Source organism: Mustela lutreola, chromosome 13 (assembly GCF_030435805.1).
Source record: "Mustela lutreola isolate mMusLut2 chromosome 13, mMusLut2.pri, whole genome shotgun sequence".
NCBI lineage: Eukaryota > Metazoa > Chordata > Mammalia > Carnivora > Mustelidae > Mustela > Mustela lutreola.
This window is the reverse complement of record NC_081302.1, coordinates 47,025,354-47,046,195: the sequence shown is the minus strand read 5'-3', so window position 1 is coordinate 47,046,195 and position 20,842 is coordinate 47,025,354. Positions and strand designations below refer to the sequence as shown.

General features: G+C 40.3%; 1 long non-coding RNA gene across 1 annotated transcript; it reads right to left on the bottom strand.

Moving 5' to 3' along the window:
• Positions 1-13,223: 13,223 nt before the first annotated feature.
• Positions 13,224-20,365, bottom strand: LOC131813774 (uncharacterized). The gene is made up of 3 exons (XR_009346964.1): positions 20,061-20,365; positions 14,327-14,451; positions 13,224-14,205 (listed from the first exon to the last, which is right to left on the bottom strand). It is a non-coding gene; the product is annotated as an uncharacterized LOC131813774 (long non-coding RNA).
• Between the last annotated feature and the right edge of the window lie 477 nt (positions 20,366-20,842).

Below are 20,842 nucleotides of genomic sequence, written 5' to 3'. Positions count from 1 at the left end.
CATGTTAATCTTTAAATGTTCATGCTAAAGCATTAATAACTTAAGCCTGATGTTACCTTAAAGTAGATATTGAGTAAAGTTTTATGCATTGCCTTTGAATACCAAACAGTAACTCTTCATGTTTCACATATGAATGCATTTACATCCACGCCTTGTTTTGATTTCATGGGGTAGTTTTATACATTGCTTTGCAATCTATTCAAGTAATCTGCAAAGTAAGTAGTTGAGGTTCGTTCAACCATAAATTATAGTAAACTAGAATGCAGTATTAAACAAGTTCACACTTAATTTTATCTAAAGAAACAAAGTTAAAGGAAGCAAAGACAAAACACTCTAACAGATGATCATTAAGAAATACAAAGGAAGCTAGGGACCCCTGGGTGGCTCAGTCCAAGCATCCGGCTTCAGCTCAAAGCATGATCCCAGGCTCCCTGCTCAGAGAACCTCCTTCTCTCTCTCCCTCTGCTCCTCTCCTTGTTTGTACTCTCTCTCTTTCTGTCAAATAAATAAAAATCTTAAAAAAAAAAAAAAGAAGAAATATAAAGGAAATAAGAATTTATGAATCATCATGTGCTAATAAAGCAGTCACATAACAAAACAGGTTTATCAAAGAAAAAAGATTAAGAAACAGGACACAAGAACTGATGCATTTACTATTTCAACCACCTAATGTTTGAATAACTGGGCAGCTGTCCTTGAGAATCCAGCCCTTCCAGTGGTGATTCAGTCTTCAACAAGGAAAGACTTGGGAGCTGTTGCCATAATAAATTCCATGTTTCAAAGTTCTAATATTTCTCATATGAAGACGGCTAGCTGTACCCCAAAGAGTATTTTCTTCTTCTGCCTTAATATTTCCTTCTTCCAAATATTCCTGGGTGCCTGCTCACCCAGAATACTTCAACTTTTTAGCCTCCCTTGCAGCTACATGTCACCACGGGCCTAAATTTACACACTGGGCTATAAGCACAAGTCAAATGACAGTTTTTTAAATGCTTTTTTAAAGAGTCAGCTAACGTCCACCTCTTACCCTGCTTTACTCTGTTTCTTCTTAATGTTATCCGGGAAGCCAGTTTGGTAACAAAAGCTGGACTGTACCATAAGGTGACCTTAAGAATGGAAGACACAGGGGCGCCTGGGTGGCTCAAAGGGTTAAGCCTCTGCCTTCGGCACAGGTCATGATCTCAGGGTCCTGGGATGGAACCCTGCATCAGGCTCTCTGCTTCTCCCTCTCTCTACCTACTTGTGATTTCTGTCAAATAAATTTTAAAAATCTTAAAAAAAGAAAAAAAAAGAGAGAGAGAGAGAGAATGGAAGACACAAATGGTAGAACAAGACAAAAGAGATCTGAGCCCTGGCACCACAGCACTCGTGAACAATCCATCTCCAGACTTTTCTGTAAAAATAAACATATTTTCATCTTGTCTAAACTACTGTTAAGTTTTCTTCCTTTCTGCTTTGTTTTACCTTTAAGAGCTGAACCTAATCTTTTCTGTGGTGTGCTGATAACCATGACCCTTGAAATTGTTGATAATGGCTTATTTGGATAGTGGTCTCAAGCAAGTACATGGCTGTTGCTTAGGAAAAGAAGTCAGGCTTACAAAATTAACCTTTTCACCAATATCTCTGTCTTCTATGGAAATACATCTATAAGCCTATTCTTTTATGCTCTCTCTCCTAGTGACTAATCTGGTAAGAACCTCATTTGCACCAGCCACATTTATCTATTGGGTGGAGTTAACATGGGGGTGGCTCTATTCATTCATGGCTCAGTTTCTTGGCTCTGACTGCCTGAAAACCCAAGAAAGAATAAAGTCAGTCAGTCTCCCCCATCCTGTACCCTTTTGGAAGTGGGTAGATTAATTCAAGAAAGTGGGGATGAAAGAGGAAGACTCATTTTTGGCCTCTCAGCAGAGCCCAACTCTGCAATTGAGCTAAACTAATAGGACAGTCACTTTAAGCCTCCTCCTGTCCTGTTGTGACTGTTACCAATTTAGGTTGAGCCTTAAGTAGAAAAGGAGTGACTGCTGAGGCTACCCCAGAAATGATATTCTGAGCTTTTTCCATAGTATATCAGTACAAAGTCACATCAGGAACCAAAGTGGCCTTTAATTCTCAAGTCCTATATATTTGTTCATTTTAAGTAATTTTGATTCTCTAAAAATTCCATAAAAATCCTATATTCTTCTTTCTTCTTCTTTGGGCCAGTGTGTTTAAAAAATATGTATATTTAAAAAACATACTCAAAAGCATATTACATATTAATGATCTGAACTTGAGAATAAGCACTACAAAATAGTACCATTTTCAATGCACTGAGCAAGGTCTTCAATGATACAAATAGGAAGGTAATGCTCAAGGAAACATGAGTAAAACTCCAGCATTCAACATTTTTTTGGAAACACAGATACCAAACTTGAGAAATTCCTAAGAAACATGTCAGGGAGTAAGTCTTACACAGCTGAGCACAGTTAGGTGTTAGCATGTCCCAGTAGTTGAGGGATGGGGAGGTCTGCACCATTGCAATGGTATCATCCAACCTACACTGAAGCCTGAGTAACAAGGAAAAAAATCAATTGTTCTAGATTGTCTTTACTTAAAATTTTGACAGTTTGTTCATTGTGGATTTTTTTATACTATTTTTGATTTAAATATTGCATTGGAATATTATTTCTCTCAAGTGCTGAGTTTATTAGCTCCTTCCCAAATTTGGCACCCAAGACAATAGTGTTTGAGGATAAATAAAATGGTCTCAGGGGTATCACCCTCATCCTGGCTCTGCATTTCAGAGTCTAGCACTGGATGTGTGTGACTTCCATCCAGTTCATCTGCATTTCTGGACCTTAGAACATCTGAGACCGGCAGATGCTTCTTTGCATCACGTTATTATTTGAGCTTCGGAAAAGCCTGGGCCTGCATGATCTCTGAAAAAGTTAACATTAAAGATCCTCAAAGCAATTTAAGTCCCCTATCTTCCCTAGGCAGGTTCATAATAGAGTTGGTTAAATCCTCCCCGAGGTAGGAGCTACACGGACATGTCAAAGAGCTTCAAATCAGGTGAACAGAAAATTGTGAAACCCTTCGGAAGGACTGTTTTCTTTTTCTTAAGAGGAAGGTACACAAAACTACTAAAACCTGCAGATATTTAATAAGAACCAGCATCTGCACTTTGCCTGCTTCAAATGACACAGCATCATCCTAGTGCCAGTCTAGGCCTCTCCCATGCACTGATGTTCACAGCTCAGCCATGACAAAAGCCTAGACTGACACTTTTCTTTGCCTCAAGCAACTGCTCAATGTTCTGTTTTATTTTATTTGCCTTTATTATTTGGCTTTTGGTCGGCCACCCAAAACGACCAGCCTGCAGCGACAGCAAACATGGTTCTTTTCCACAAGACCCACAAGACTGTTCCATCCATCCTCATATCCCCTCCCTGGCAGGTGAGCAAAAAATGGAGCACACCCCTTCAAGGAGGTGCACACAGACACATACTGACATGTACATTTCTGATGCCCATTTTTGACCTGCACTGATGCTGTCTGCAGCATTGGTATTGTTGGCAAAGAACAACAGGTTATCTTCAGGGATAAAAGCATTACCTAAATGTAAGATTTTGTCAGGTAATGACCTCACAATTTTCAGAGTATTTCACAATTGCTACCTGGCGGTGATTACAGGGTAGGGCACAGTGTGCTTAGCGGAAAGGTCCAGATTAGGCCCGTGAGGGAGGTGAGGTGTCTGGCAGGACTGACATGCAATGAAAGATTATAAAAACCTGGTTTCTCCAGCCTGATAATGAGCATAGTTAGAAAGGAACTTAATTGCACCACTTAAGATTAGGAAAAGTACAGGGGGAACAAAGTTATCAATTCCAAGCTTAAAATGCCATCGCACAATATGAGAATAAGTACTCATATGAATGGCGCAGCAAGAAAATTTAAAAACCAATAAAATGAAATACTTCTGCACACAGTGGATTCAGTGCTGCAGGAGATCAGAGAGTCAAATGCAGGAGCTGTATTTTAAAAGGAGGCTGAATAATTTTATGACCACTATAAAAGAGGAGACAGGCTTAAATTGCTGCAGCAAGGTAGGAAATGAGGAAAAACTTTGTAACTACAAAGGTAGTAAGAGCCGGGTGTGGGCATAATCAGAGTATTTTGATTTGCCACATTTTCTGTGGCTTTACCAGGATCTCTCACTCCTACTAGCCAAACCCAAGATCTGCTCAACCTCTAAGCCCGTGACCTTTTGTTTTGTTCCGTATTGCCCTACCATCTTTTGTCTTTCATGTAACATTACCAAGGCATTTATCATGAACTCTCTGGTGATCCCTTCTCTGGAATTCATACCCACCAAAGTGATTGGCCAGATGCTGTTTACTTTGCATGCAGATTCCTGAAACCTGCTTTATGCCTTCAATCCCTCCTCCACTTCAAATCACATTATAGCCCTGCGGAGTTACTGGGAGCAGACTCCACACCGCACACAGAAATTCCATTAGATTTCAAATCAGTTGCCTTAACCTCTTACGCACCGTAGACCACAATAATCCATCAGACCACGCTGGTTTAACCACATTCTACCTCTCCCTAATAGCCAACAATAAGCCTCTAGATAAATTGGGATTTTCATTCTGTTGACTGTTTGATTGCTTCACACTCCCTACTGGATCATTTCTTGGACGGTGGCACCCTAAAATAATCCCTTGTATTTGTGTAGCATTTCAGAAGCTACAGTGTATTTCTATAACCATATCATTTGATAATAACAGAAGCTCACTACAGAAGTCAGGGTAGGCCAGTATTAATATCTCCTTTTGAAAAATGAGAAATCAAGCCTTATTTCTTCTCAAGTGCTTGCAACTTCTGATTCTTGGTCCCTTTCAATATGAAAGATGATTTACTATAGCTAAGCAAGTTGGTCATTTTATTCACAAACCTCCCCACTTCCTCTGCCACTTCATTTAAATGCTCTACCACATTTAAAATGGCCTGCCTTCTCTTTCTGATAGTTTTAGCCCCTGGAATGCTACTTACTCCACAAAACAACCCTCATTCTTTTAAAACAGTCTCATATCCTAAGCAATGATCCCTAATACACACATTTCTCTAGGGCTGTTTTCCAAGTCTTCTGAACAAGCATGTGTGCATCCATAAAACAGTAAAGAATAAAGTGAATAAAACCAACAATGTTGCTCATTTTATATGCTTCACAGATTCAGGAACATCTTCCATGAGTGCTCATATTTTCACTTGTTTATTCAATAAATATTGGAGTACCTCCTTTGTGCCAAGACTGAGGATATGTAGCAGAGGATAAAATTGACTAATGTTCTTGCCTGTATTGGGCTTAGATTCTAGCAGGGAAGACAGACAGTAAACAAAGTTAACTAAGAAATTTATGGAATTATTAAATAGTCTAAAAAAATACAAATTTGATAAAGAAGGAAAGAAGTGTTGGGACAGAGGCATGGAGACGAAATTTAGATAAAGTGAGCAGAAAAGCCCTTAACTGAGAAGATGATTTTTGAGTGAAAACCTGAGTGAAGCAGAAGAGCTAGCCCTGTGGATATTTGTCAGAAGACCATTCCAGATAAAGGAACAGCAAGTGCAAACGCCCTAAGGTGGAACCCTGTCAATGCGTTTTCGAGCAACAACAGAGAAGCCTGTGTGGTCAGACTGGAATGAATGAGGACAATGGTGGTAGAAAGTAAAGGCAGTGAGACACCATGGACATTAATATAGCGCCTGGTAAAAGATGGAGAACCATGTGGGCAGAGAGTGTTAGGAACTAAGTTACACTTAGCAACATCTCTATCTCCTTGGTTGAAAATAAACCAAAAAGGGCAAGAGCAGGTATAAGAAAATCAGTTAGGAGTCTACCGCATTAATTCAGGAATGTGATTCGGGTGTTGTAGCAGGAGAGGTAAGAATGGGATAAATTTAGGAAATATTTTGAAGGTAAAATCAATAGAATTTGTGATAAATCTTACGTAGAATGCCAGAAAATAAGACGGGTCAAGGATAACACAAAGACTTGGGCTAGAACAAGTAGGTAGATGAATTTTCCATTAAAAAAGATAGGAAAACAACTATAAGAACAGATTTGGAGGTTGGGGGATATCTCAGCACATGGATTTGGGAAATGTTAAGCATCTTATATCTATTAGACACCCCCACAGAACATCAGGTAAGCATTGTGCATATGGCATATATTAAGATGCATTTAAATACTTAAATTCAGAGCAGGGGGCCAGGCAGGAGGCATAACTATAGACATCATAAACATGTAGATTATATTTAAAATCATGAATCAGTGGAGCTCCTGGGTGACTCAGTCTGGGACTGAATTTTAATTTCAGCTCAGGCCTTGATCTCAGGGTCATGGAATTAAGCCCCGTGTGGGCTGTGTTGAATGGGGAGGCTACTTGGTATTCTCTCTTTCCCTCCCCCTCTGCTCCTCCTCCTGATCATTCTCTCTCTCTGAATCTTAAAAAAAGAAAAAAAAAAATCATGAAGGACCCCCTGGGTGGCTCAGTTAGTTTAGCAACTGCCTTCTGCTCAGGTCATGATCCCAAGTCTGATGATAAAGTCCTACATTGCACTCCTTGCTCAGTGGAGAGCCAGCCCACTTTTCCCTCTGCTTGCTGTTCTCTACTGCTAGTGGGCTCTTTTTCTCTCTCTCTCTCTGACAAATAACTAAATAGAATCTTTTTAAAAATTAAGAAAAAAATTAAAAATTTAAAAAATCATGAATCCTGTTGACATCCTCTGGGAAATGGGGAAAATGAATGGAAAGGAGAAAAAGGTTAAGGAGTAAGCCCTGGCACATTCCAACGTGTAGACATTGAAAAGATGAAGAACCTAGTAATGCAGTACCTAGAAAAGTAGAAGGAAAGCTAGGTAAATGTAGTGTCTTGGAAGACAAATGGAGAAAATATTTCAAGGACAGAGAGGGAATTTATATCAAATGCTTCTGAAAACTCCAGCAAGCTGAGATATAATCTTTAGATTAAGCAATAAGGAAATCATAGGTGACTCTGATAAGACCAGTTTCAGTGGGATAGTGGGAGTTAAAAGATGATTTGAGTAGGTTAAGAAAAGAAGGGAGTAATTAGAAACAGCAAGTCAGTAAGCATAGATAACTCTCTGGAGGAAAAATGGGATAATATCCAGAGGAGAAACTAAAGTGATGAGGATATTTTTTTTAATTGGGAAAATAACGACACAATTACAAGCTAATTAGAATAATCCAACAGAGGGGGACAGGTGAGCTAAAAAAGAAAAGGGCGAGTTGTCAAAATGTCTCTGAATAAGGAAGAAAGGATGAGATCTAATCATTCAAGGAGTATTTGGCTTTCACCAGGAATATCATGCTTATTGATAATAAAAAAAAAGAGGGTAGAGCATACAGGTTAAGATGAAAACAGGCTATCAGAGCATGTGGAAGTTTCTTCTGCTGGCTTTTTTATTCAGGGAGGCAGAAAACAGGGTTGTTAGGTGAGAGAGAGGAAGGAAGGAGCTAGGAGGACTGAGAGGAAGAAGTACCCGGGGCTAATCTAGGAGCCTGTGACAATGAGTAGATTGGTAGGATGGCTGGTAGCATTAAGGTCTGCCTCAACAGTAATGATCAGGGAAACCAGTCATCAGTGATTGTGCATTTTGTCCCACTTGTATCAGCCTCAGTTCAATCACAGAAGTGCTCAGAGAGCTTGGTTTTTTTTTGTTTTGTTTTGTTTTTAAAGATTTTATTTATTTATTTGAGAGAGAGACCGTGAGAGAGAGCATGAGAGAGGAGAGGGTCAGAGGGAGAAGAAGACTCCCTGTGGAGCTGGGAGCCTGATGTGGGACTCAATCCCAGGACTCCAGGATGATGACCTGAGCCGAAGGCAGCTGCTCAACAACTGAGCCACCCAGGCGCCCCCAGAGAGCTTGTTTTAACCAAGGTTGTGATATAGCCCAGTATGATTTAGCCTAGTATCACAAAGGGAGAGTGGGCAAAGGAGTTGAGAGTATGCAAGGGAGTGAGTATAATGATGGGCCCTATATTTTAAACTGGACAAGGGACTAGGAGACAAGGTTTGGGATTTAGGGATATTGAAAAGGTAGTAGGAACATTAGGGTGTGGGGAGGTTTAAAAGATTGCTGCAGTTGAGATACAGGTATCCCTTGCTTTCTGAAAGTTCGCATTACTCAACATCACTCTTACCAAAGACCAACATTAACACCAGTGTCGCCAATTGAAAGGAATCCAAAGGATTTTTGCTTTTATGAAGAAAATGGAAACTGTGGTTTTGCAGTGAGCAGCTACGGAGGCAGCACATAACATCGAGCAGCAAGAGGGGCATCACCACGCTCCTTTCCCGTGAGCTACACTCAGCATCTCAGCCTCTAGCCACCATAGCTTTGAACTGTGTCTGTGAGTATCTGTGCTTTTCGATTTATTTTGGGCATCTGTTAGCAAGATGTGTCCTAAGGGATCAGAAAAGCCAAGGAGGGTTTTTACTTTTTTGTTGGGTCTTTCAATACTCAAAAACATTGCCAGATAAATGAATGGCAATTGCTTCTTTGTTTTATGCAATTTGGCTTAGGAAAGATTTCATAGGAATGCTCTACTTTCAGGTCATGGGGAAACCTGTAATTGAGGGAGTAAACTGGGGAGATAGGGTTAGGGTGGTAAGGAGTTTATGGGATGTCTGAAATTGATGTAACAGATGTGTATGGGTCATGAAAAGATCAGATTATAGCCAGAGGAGTGGTTGACTGAGGTCCAGTGAGGCAAAGAAACAGAGTACAGAGTTCTGGAGAGATCATATACCTGGATTTGAAAGCACCAAGAATGCAACAGGAGTGGCATTGGTGAAAGGAGCACTAAGCTAAAATCTTCAAGAGGTGAGGGATCCTACTCAAAAGGAGGATGGCAGTGGGTGGTTGTAACAAAAGGTGTACAGGTGATACTGTACTCTGATGACATGGGGGTAAAAGGTGAGTATTTTTAAGGGAGGAGGAGAGAAAGAATGATCTAGAAGTGATCAGAAGGAGCAAGCAAATGGCCTAACCCACCTCCTGTCCCTTTCCACAAGGCATATAAGAGAGAAAACTGCCATATTGAGGGGCCTCAGGGGAAGTAATGCCATCAAAGGAAAGCCAAGCAATAGGAGTAAAGGGCATGCTGAGTTGAGTCCTCAATGGGTCCTGAGTTCTCTCCTTCTTTAGGAGTAGATTCCTTCTTATTCAGGTGAATGAGCTCTTCTTCAGGACTTTGAAGAGTTCTAGATTCCTAATGATGGAAACATGGATATTGCAGAAGGACAGTCTTAGCCCTATGGCACAACTGTTCTCCTAAACCCTGCTGCTGTTGCCTGTGGATTAGTGGATGTCCCGAGCTTTCTGTCCCTTCTTAACTTCTGTCAGCAAGGCTTCTAGGCTGCTGAGACCACAAAGGCCACAGAGCCAAGGCTCCCCCTTGGGTCTCCACCTCCCTCTCCAGTGTCCATAGAAAGTGTCCATAGAAAGTGAAATCATTGAGGAGGCTTCAGGAGAGTTCTAAAGAAAACCCCAACTATGTACATCTGTTCTGCTCAATAGAGTATATGAAATATTTACCAAAAACAATTCTGGAAGCAGAGAATACTGAGAGACCTATAGCCAGTGACACAAATGAATTCTGACTCCTGCCCCCATCTATCTGCTTTCCTTTGGTTACTAAAATGTTTTCCGAGTGTTAACACATCAAGACCAACCTGAGGAAACTGGGGGATGATAGTAAACTCCAGAATGTCTCCTAGATAGCGTAGCTAGACAAAATATAGAATGGCCAATGAAATTTGGATTTTAGATGCACTATAATTTTTTTTTAGTATAAGTATGTCCCATGCAATATTTTTATTTATTGTATGTTTGTTTGCTATATTTGACAACACTACCCCACAGGAATTTTTAGAATTAATAGAGATGTATGAATAACTAAACTGGGTATGTCTTAAAGTAGCAAGACCCAAATAAATATGCCTCAGAAACAGTGGGAAAGTTTTAAAGCCTCTTCTCCCAAATTACCTATTCTAGGGTTCCTATGTCACCAACATAGGCTTTAGAAAGATACATGCAAAGCTGAAATAAGGCAAAAGTCACCTAATTTATTCCCTCTCTGCTTCGTCCCAAGCACTTCATAATTCCCTATGTCCCTACAATTGCAAGTGATGGTTTAGGGAATGGGAAGAGAATCATTACACGAGATTAGATGTGACAACCACTAGAAGGTAGTGTCACTGAGAGTCCAGAGGAATTGGACAAAAAAGAAACACTCTCAGGCATGGACCCCCAGCCTGCTAATAGGCTTTTCCTAGCACTGGCCTTCCCTGTGGGGTCTGTGGCTTAGCCCTATACCTTTTTACCCTAAACAGTTTTTAAGAAAAAGGGAAGATGGAAGAAACCTTTCCTAATGAAGTGTTTTAAAAATCTTTGATTTAAATGTAGCAAATCTAGTAAGCCTGCCACTGGTATTCTATTTTGTTAGAGCCAAGATGATGCTCCCTGATTACTGAAGGTCAGCAGTTACCAGAGCACGCCGTGTGTCATACTACCTAATGGCAAGAGTCATACGGTAGCTGAAACATGAAAGAAATGCAGTGTATTAAAATCTATCAATCCAGTAGTGAAGAGCCAGCTGGATAAATCAGAATAGACTTCAGATAATCACTATATATGAACCCGAAAATTTATCCACATCCCTATCTCAAAAGCTAACACATTTCATGCTCTTTCTCATATTTAAATCTAGATAAGTGGATTTCCAATATCCTTTGAGGATGCAGCTGTTGTTAAACACTGTGATTTCATATTTATACAGCTCTTCTCATCATAGGATCTTAGGCCATTTTACCAGCATAATTCAGTATTAATAATCATAAAAAAAACAATAATTTTAGCTACATTATTCTACTGGGCACCTAGTCAGAAACACATTTATTTTCCTGGGCATTTGCAAGTTCCTGCTTTACCCTCAAGGAGAAAAAGCAGCCAAATCTTCTGATCCCCCAGAGGAGAATAAAGAATAATTAAGGCCAGCCAACAGGACAAAAGAATGATGTTTTCAAACAAACTCCACTTGTGGGAACCACTAGAAAACCATTTTACATGCTCCAGGAAAGAGGAAATTGGTTTGGCAATGTGGTGAAAAATTTGGACAACATTTATATAGGAAAGAAAACCAAGATTCTTACATAGATTAGACTACTCAGATAAATTTATATCTTAAAATTAATGTGGCAACACCCACCCCCAACAGGACTATTAAAAATCAACTTAAAAATGTGTTTTCCAGGTGAATAAATCATTCAACACAGCCTCCTGTATGAGCCTTACTACACCTTGAATATTTTATCCTCCCTACACTCCAAGATCTTACCCTACCCACCAGTGTAGCCAGGATGATTATATGTATCACTGATAACTAATGTCTGATGCAGGAACGTTTGTGCCTAGAAGCCCTGTAACCCCTCCTCATCTCACTGGATAAATCTCATCCCCTTTTTTATTTTTCTTACCCACAGACCATTTACTTAATTCTACCTCAAGCCAGGTGTCTTAGGTACTTACACACCCCTTTTCCAATATTTAACTATAGGACCATAAGCAGAAGGGACCTTGGCACAAAGTACTATTCCCTGAATCGGGCAGTGACCACGGAGAATTTGGTTTAAAATTTATGGGAAAACGGGAAAAGGAAGTCCACATGGCAAAATGCGCAAGTATATCTATTCTGTCTTATAAGCGATATGCAGCCCCGTGTGTGTAAAGATTAGCTGTAAAACTTGGCAGGCTCTCACCAGATGCTAACAATGATTTTTAAGCAGTTCAAATAACTTGGATAACTATGCCTCATTAAATGACATAGTGCATGTCAAACACTGTACAGCACAGTTTATTTTGGCTGGTTTGCATATCGAAATCTTGGTACTGCATCATTTCTCCCATTTTAAAATGAAATCTCTTTCTGAAATTTCCTTTTCTTTCCTTTTCTCCTTTTTTAAAATCCACACATCAGCCCTTCTTCCCCCAAAATGCGTGTCATTCACTCAAATCAGGTCACAAAATTGAAGATTTAGCATGCTGGGAAAACAGACTGAATAGTGGACATTATTAGACACTGGTGGGATTACTTAAGTAGCTCTAGGAAGAAACTGCATTTCCATGTCACAGTGGTCTGAGATGGATTTAGGACAAGACAACACAAGTAATATGTCTGATGAATGTCATGAATCCTACTAAATCAATTAGTTGCTAAGATATAAGAAAATTTTCTCTACCCTCTTCCTCACCCCCAGTGCTGCAAAGGCCATGAAGTTATCAAGCACAAGGACTACAGCATCCCGCCAGGGTTCAGCTGCTGCAGGAGGCTCCTAAATGGAAAATTACTCTGATTGTGAAAGTACAATTTCAGATGGCAAGCATCATCAATGACACTGAACTTCTCTGCTGAAACTCAGAGAAAGGCCTAAGTGTTTATCCCATTCTAAAGATACAATTAGCTGAAGTTTTTATCTCCACATCTGAACAGCCTAAAACAGACAAGCGCCCGAGGAGCATTTCTGGTTGAGAAAAGGAGGATGTGATCCCACACCGGACTGGTTTCTTTTCTTTCCATTAACAGACTTTTTGAATAGGCAGCAATTAATCACTCCTCTCTGCTTACAAAGACAATTAGAGCTTTGTATTCTAACTCCAGTTTGATGGGTATTTAGGGTAAAGAATCATCAACCTGGTCAGAATCTTCACCATTAAAATAAGAGTTTATGCAGAGTGTAATGACCAAGAAATTTTCAGTCCAAATGAGGATAAGTCATTTCAGTGAAAAGGTTTAAAAAAAAAGAGAGAAAGTTATTGAATCATCTTTGGAGGGTTATATAGTACTAATAAATATATTGTTAGTGATTCCGTAAAGCAGTGCAAAGACCATGCAACCAAGATGGTTTTAATGCATTAGTGTTACTCTAAGAGGCGACACTCAATCCAAGCATTCTTCTACTGTGCTAGACTTTTTGGTGTTTTACTTTGGAATCTAATTTAAAAATTAGAATACATCCACTCTCTAAGTATTTGTCCCTTGATGCCAAATGTGATTTTTCGAAAACTTCCAGAATTCATATAGAAATCCATCAGTCAGGTCTGATGAATGAGGGCCCCCAAAGTGAAATACAACACTCCTTTATGAATAGCGTGTTTATTATGTCCATTCAGTTAAGCAACATTTATCAACTGAGATCTTGCCAGGTGTTAAGTGTCAAGATGGAGACATATAAATAAGAATACACATGCACCCTCCCCCTTAAGGATTTTAAAGTACACTGGGGAGAAAGAAATAGCTACTTGGACAACTGCAGAAAACCACCAAAGATTTATAAAGAAAATGCTCCGAGAGCATCTACAAGGGAATGATTTATTTCAACGGAAGAGATCATGAGAGGACTGGTGGAGAAGGCTGAATCTGATGTGGGTCTTGAGAGATGAGTAAGATTTCAACAGGGGAAATCAGTGACAGGTAGGAAAGGAAGCACTTGTTAAACAAATGTGATTGTGAAGCCATGACACACAAGAGAGCGCAGAATGTGTTTATGGTACCACAGTTATACTGCTGGAAGTCAAGACTGACCGGTAAAGTAGGAGGCTAGAAAAGTGGAAATGTGGCCACTGAGATACCTACAACTGGAGGGGACCTGTAAGAACATCTATTTATACTCTACTGTTTTATAGTTGAAGAAGCAAGAAGTCGCTAGAGAAACTCGTACGATCACAAGGATAACTAGACCTGGCCATAAGTGAATCCAAAGCTTCCACCATTCAAACCAGTCCTTTGCACCACCCCATGTGTTGTCTACATCCCATCATGGCAGGTGGTTCTTATAAGCAATAATGAGTTTGAAGTTTTTGAGCGGGACCGTGATATGATCAGATACACATACAGTCTAGAAAACTCCAAAAGCAGTGAGAAAAGACTGGAGAGAGAAAGACTGGTTAAAAAGCTTTTGCAGTCATCTAAGTCAGAGATAATGGGAGCCTGACCCAGAATTGTGATGACTGAAATAGAAAGGAAGTGATGGATTCAAGTGTCATTTCGAGGATGAAATTGCTGCAACTTGGTGATGAGAGAGAGCAAAAAATTACAGATGATGATCAAGTTCCAGAGCCTCAGTGAAGGCAGATCACCTGAGAAAGGAAAGGAATAAAAGGGGGCTGAATAAAAGACTTAGAGGAATAAAACAGTTAACTCTGTGTCCCCTTCTGTTGGCTAATGACACTCAGTCACTCAATAGAAGCTGCAGCACACCTCTTTCACCACTCGCCGGTCCCCACTGACGGTTTCTTCGAATCTCCCCCGGATCAGTGTAGTAGAATCTCCTAAGTGACGTCTTAATCTTTGGCTTCACAACCTTCCATTTCATTCGTACAATGCTGTAAAACACAAACACAAGGTAATCACATTCTGCTGACACTTAAAACTCTCCACATGCTCCCAGTCATTGAATAATATCCAAGTACTTGTCAGTATTGAAGTTATTGCAAATCCCTTCTTTGTTGTCATATCTTCCTAGTCTATGAACTTTGGGGTTCATTTATGGCAGGGACCTTCTCTAATTTATTTGCGTATTGCCAATGCCTAGCAATCCATCTGTGCTCAAAAATGTATTTTGACTAGTACAAAGCCCTTTTACATCTGGCCCTGCCCATTTCTCCGACGCTGGGTCCTGTCTGCCACAGCCCCATTGATCCCTGCATAATTATCATGCAAGCTCGAAGTCCAGAGACACCGAACTATTTGCAGGTGCCTGAGTATTCTCTTCTGTTTTCTCACATTTGTACTGTGTCTTTGCCCCCTTCTCTTTGTTCTTTTTTTCCACTTTGTTGTATTTCCTATAATAACCTATATTCCCAAGTATCAGCTGATAACCCCCTTCCTCCAAATAGCCTTTTTCTAACCTTCTTGCCTCCTTCTCATCACACCACTGAGCCCAGACTGAGTAGTCGACTCTTCCAATATGCATTATCACTAACACTGCATTTATCAAACTGCTTCATAATAGTGGCTCCCCTCTTTCTTTCCACATAAATGCCAAGTTCCTAATTGGTTCACAGGTCTTCATCTCTGGAAGTAGGATTGAATGACACATACATTCAGTAAATGACAAAAGAACAAAAGAAAGGAAGGAATGGAGGGAAGGAAGAAAAAGCAAGCTCGATATTTTACTTGATGAGTTCTTCAACAGAATATTCATTAAGAAATGTCCAACAGATCCACAGGGTGGAGTGGACAGAAGGTTGAGCATCTATTCCTTTGTCTTCCTGCTCATTACTTTGTTTTACTAGGCCTTCAGAAACAATTCAATAACTAGAGGGTTCATTCTAAGTTGCATTTTAAGTTGTTAGGAAACAGTAAAAACTAATCTTTTAAAGAAAGCCATGTTTTATTAAATACTTGACTTTCTTCATTTTGGCTTAAGGCTTGTAGAATTAGGAAGTCAGAGTATGTCTACCACTCAATTAAAAGGTGCAACTATAAAAAGTAAGTAAGGTCAAATTCAACTCCATTTATGAAGAATTTGACAATTCCCTATACCACTGAAAAAGTGTCACGTTCCTTCAGTACATTGTCTGGTTGCTGCCTCCTCTCTGGGCAGCTGTGTTTCATAATCATGGTCACCATCATGAAATACAACATTCTAAAAACCAAACTAGAGTCTATCTTTTTCTCTGATGAAAGTCAAAGTTCCTTCAAAAAATTCTTATAGGAAAAAACAAGAATACACAAAATACTTCCAAAAAATCACTGTGGTCAAATAAGGTAAAGCTAGAGGAAGAGGTTATAGTGGTACCATATCATCTCTTAAGACCAGTTTAGAGTGATAGATGATAAATAAGTTGTAAGAAAACAAGAAGTTTTGTTCTGCAAAGTTCTCCTGTTAGCACTTTTGTTTCTTTGGAGAAGAAAGGAGAACAAAGAAAATTAAAGTTCCTCCCAGGGATGGCAAATATGTAACTGCTGACATTTCCACTCAGCATCTGTTTTGTCTTTTCCTTGTCTGTTTTCATTTTCCTGACAAACCTATTTGACTAGGGTTCTTCATTCAGTCAATAAATGTTTATTGCATGCCTATTATATGAACACAATGGTTAACAAAATGCGTTCCTTGCCCTGAAGCTTTAGCAGGTAAATTAAAAAAAAAAAGAGAGAGAGAGACAAAATCAAGGTGTGATAAGAACTAAATTGAAGAAGCAGGTAGAGAGAGAAAATACCCTAATCTGGGGAAGGAGGTTTTGGTAAGGACTTCTAGGTGAAGGTCATTGCTAAACTGAGTTAATCAAGCAAAGAAGAGTGGTGGAGCGATGGGATAAAGAAAGATGGGACAGGGGCGCCTGGGTGGCTCAGTGCGTTAAAGCCTCGGCCTTTGGCTCGGGTCATGATCTCAGGGTCTTGGGATCGAGCCCCACATCCATCGGGCTCTCTGCTCAGCAGGGAACTTGCTTCCCCGTCTCTCTCTGCCTCTCTGCCTACTTGTGGTCTCTGTCTGTCAAATAAATAAATAAAATCTTAAAAAAAAAAAAAGGGGGACAGAGAGACAAGATTTTCCTATCTGAGGGAACAGTATCTGCAAAAGCAAGGAAAAGCGTATTTTGAAGAGATTGACAAACATATCAGTATCTTGTAATATATACTGTGATAGGAGAAGAGTCTGAAAAGATAAACAGGATCATGAAAATTCTGATAGGACAGGTAGGAGTTGGATTTTATCCTAAGGACTGTGGGTGGTACTGACAAGTTTTAATCACATAGTTTGGATTAGTAGACCATAGGCTACTAGTGTAGAAAAAGACAAGAATTGAGACAGTTGGGAGATTGTTCTGATAACCTTGGCAAGAGGCAATGATGGCCTAACTCAAGAAAGCAGTGATGACATGGAAAGACCTGGATAAATTGTGATGGTATCAAGGAGAAAAAAGCTGTAAAGAAGCTTGATATGTAGGTGTGGGAATTTAAAAATGAAGAAATTGCCCTCCAGGTTCCTTATACCCTGTCTCTCTCTCTCTCTCTCCCTCTCTTTTCTGTTCTTCTTCTTCTTCTTCTTCTTTTTTTATTTTTTATATGATCTACGGAACTTAAACAATGATGTTGGTCACACTTCGTATGAAGTCATCCAAAGTAGCTGGGTGGGCTACATCTAGCTGTTTCTATTGGTAGGGTAAGAATACTGATAGAAGAAATGAAATTTTTTATCCATTTAGCAGGTATCTTTTCATTGGTTTAGGAAAACGGAATGTTCAACATTGTACCTAGGACGTTGAATGAAAAATATCTGAAAAGTTAAGAATAATAATAACTGAGGGGCACCTGGGTGCCTCAGTAGGTTGGGTGGCTGAGTCTTTTATTTTGGCTAAGGTCATGATCTCAGAGTCCTGGGATTAAGTCCTAAATCGGGCTTTCTGCTCGCAGGGAGTCCCTAGAGGAGTCTCTCTCCATCTCCCTTTGCCCCTCCCTGCTATCCAATGGCCATGAGGATGCATGCGCTCTCTCAAAATACATAAATATATCTTAAAAAAAAAAAAAAAAGAACTGATATTTGTTTTTATTATTATTCCCCATGTAAGTACTAATAGTTCATAAGCCAGCCATACATGCCTCGGTGAATCTGATGTGTTTCTGAATTTAATGTTGCTATTTCTGCTCAAAACAAAAGGAGTTGCTATAATTATTATTTCATATATAAGTTCATGTCTCATGATTCTTTCTTTGAACCTATAATTCAAACAAACTTCAAGACTAATCATAAGCCTTTTAGTTTTTTTCCTCCAAAATCTGAGACTAAATTTAAATTCTTCTCACATTTGCATGAAATCTATATGGAAAGTACGGTTCCCTTCTAAGAGATGTCTCACCCAAAGATAAAGACAAGCAAATTTCAAAATGTCCCAAGCATTACCCAGTCTCCTTTTTATTATATCAGCCATGAAACAAACAACAACAATAAAAAACATAGGAAAAAAGTTCTTTGTGCCTTGAGAAGGCAAAGAGGAATAACAATGAAAATCTAAACATACCACCTTTATTATGCTAAGTGAAATGAGGCAGAGACAAAGAAATATCATATGATTTCACTTATATGTGGAATCTAAAAAACAACACAAAAGAACAAACAAAGCAAAACAGAAACTGTCATAAATACAGAGAACCCATGGTTGTGGTGGGCGGGGGGGGGGGCAAGGGGGGGATTGGAAGGTAGGCAAAATAGCTGAAAGAGATTAAGAAGCACAAACTTCCAGCTATAAAAGAAGTAAGTCATCGGGAAGTAAAATACAGCATAGAAAATATAGTCAACAATATTATAATACCTTTGTATGGTGACAGAGGACGACTAGACTTATCTCAGTGAGCACTGCATAATGTACGGAACTGTTGAATCACTATGTTGTGTACTTAAAACATATTATATTATATTATATTGTATTGTATGTCAACTATGTTTCAATTTAAAATTAGTTAATTTTTTAAAATGCAAACAAAATAAAAAATAAAACAAACATACCACCCTGATAGTCTCCTTTAAGGAAATAAAAGTAACACAGACTTCTGATAAGGTATAAATGCCATGGGGTACTAAAAATATCAGTTACATAACAAGAAGGGAAACGAGGCAAGGGAGTTGCTCATAAAGAAAAATCTTCCCCAGTCCCCACATAACAAACCAAGCTGCATAATACTCAAAGAACTTTATTTTTATACTGCCCCTTCTCTGAATGATCAAAAAGTACTAGTCCAGTAAATGCATATTAATAGGTTTGAGTCTAGGAAAAACAACTGTATGACCAAACTAGAAAATTCTCCAACCAATACATCAGAACTGTACAATAAACACCAGGGGTATTTTAAGTTTCTCTGAGCAGTATTCATTGGTATTGCATCCCTAAAGAAAGAAATTGGTTTAGGGGCATCTGGGTGGCTCAGTGGGTTAAAGCCTCTGCCTTCCGCTCAGGTCATGACCTCAGAGTCATGGGTTCGAGCCCCACATTGGCTCTCTGCTAAGCAGGGAACCTGCTTCCCCTCTCTCTCTCTGCCTGTCTCTCTGCCTATTTGTGATCTCTGTCAAATAAATAAATAAAATTTTTTAAAAAGAAAGAAATTGGCTTAAATTTTTGAGGTAAAACTCTGTTAAAAAAAAAAAAAAAAAAAAACAACCCCACGCTCTTTTTAGAAGGTTAGAAATTAGACAAACACCTCCCTTGATCTAGCACCCTACTTTGGAAGACTATAAGGGCCCTTGTGAATGTTACTGTGGAAAAAGCATCTCTACAGATGTGACTTAAGTTCAAAGTTCTTGAGATGGGAAGATGTCCCCGGGTTATCAGGGCGGGTCCTAACTGCAATTCTGTATCGAATCCGCAAGAGATTCGATACAGAAGAGGAGAAGGTAACCAGGCCACAGAGGCAGAGAAAGCGGCCATGCGGCCACCAGCCAAGGAACCTCTGCATCACCAGAGGCTGGAAGACGCAGGGAATGGCTGGTCCCCCAGCGCCTCCAAAGGGGGCCCGCCCCGTCGACATCGTTTTCAGCCCAGTGAGCCTGATTTGGGACCTTTGGCCTGCAGAATTGTGGGAGAATGGACTTCTCGTGATTGAAGCCACCAAGTTTGGGGATGCCTTATACAGCAGCCACGGGGAGGTCAAACAGAGGCTCGGGCACGTACCGCCCGGGAGCGAGACTAGCCTCATCCCTCACTTTGCCACTCAGCACTTCTCCGGCGGCGACGGTGCAAGGTGCTCGCGCCGGGGGCGTGTCACCTCCCTAAAAGAGGCGGAACTTCCACCGTTTTCATCGCAGACAGCCTCCGGGGCACCCTCGCCACGGAGGAAACCCAAACTTCCCTCCCCAGAGGCAAACGGAACGGGCCTGCGCGCCGCTCAGTAGCAGAGTCGGGCGGCGGGTAGGGGACTGCCTGCCTTTTCGGGACAGTGAACTGCTGCCAGTCGCAGCTGAAACCATTCTGGGAGCACGTCCGTGGGTATGACTCACTGGTGAGGAGAAACCAGACAGCCAAGTGTGGAGCGCTGGGAAGGCTTCCAGGGAAGAGGCTCCTCTCTCGGGCCGGCGATTCAGAAGCAATGTGACTTTGGGCGAGTTGCTAACCTACTTCACAACAGTGTCAGAGGGCAGCTTTGCAATTAATTTGTAAATGCCCTTTGGCCCGCAGAAAATCCATTCAGCCTGTGAGATTTTTATCTCCCAGAGCTGCTGATTTGCATACCATGCAGCTCTGCCCAGGAAACAAGCCTCTGCCCGCATTAAGTACGAATGCAGAGTTCTCTTAAAAACACAGATTCCCTGCAAGATCTCAATAAAATGAAAGAAAGGAAGAGGGAGACTATTAACACTCGTTTTGGTTCCACTGGCGAAGCCCCGTTTGACATATTCTGATTGTGTTTAGCAAACAGGTATCCGGGTAAGCATTTATTTCCTTGGGCACTGAGGCAGTTGGCAAATTGAGTTCGGATGCTTTCGGATCCTCAGGAAAAGGGCATTGTATAAATCCAGAGAACTATTATGCGAGAGAGAGCCTTTATCTCCCGGTCTTAATAAAGAACTAAGCATAAGCCGTATCAGACTTCTGGTTCAGACACCAAATTGACCCCTCTGGGAGCTCGGCAAGTCTCAGTCTCCTCCCTGCCTTATAGAGCAGTGGTAATAAAAGAGCGTACACCCAGGATTAACTAAAGTTCACATACTGCCTTGAAGAGAAAAGTCTTGATTTAAGTCCTGAAAATTTATATTAGTGGGAGGGGAAAGACTAGAGAGGG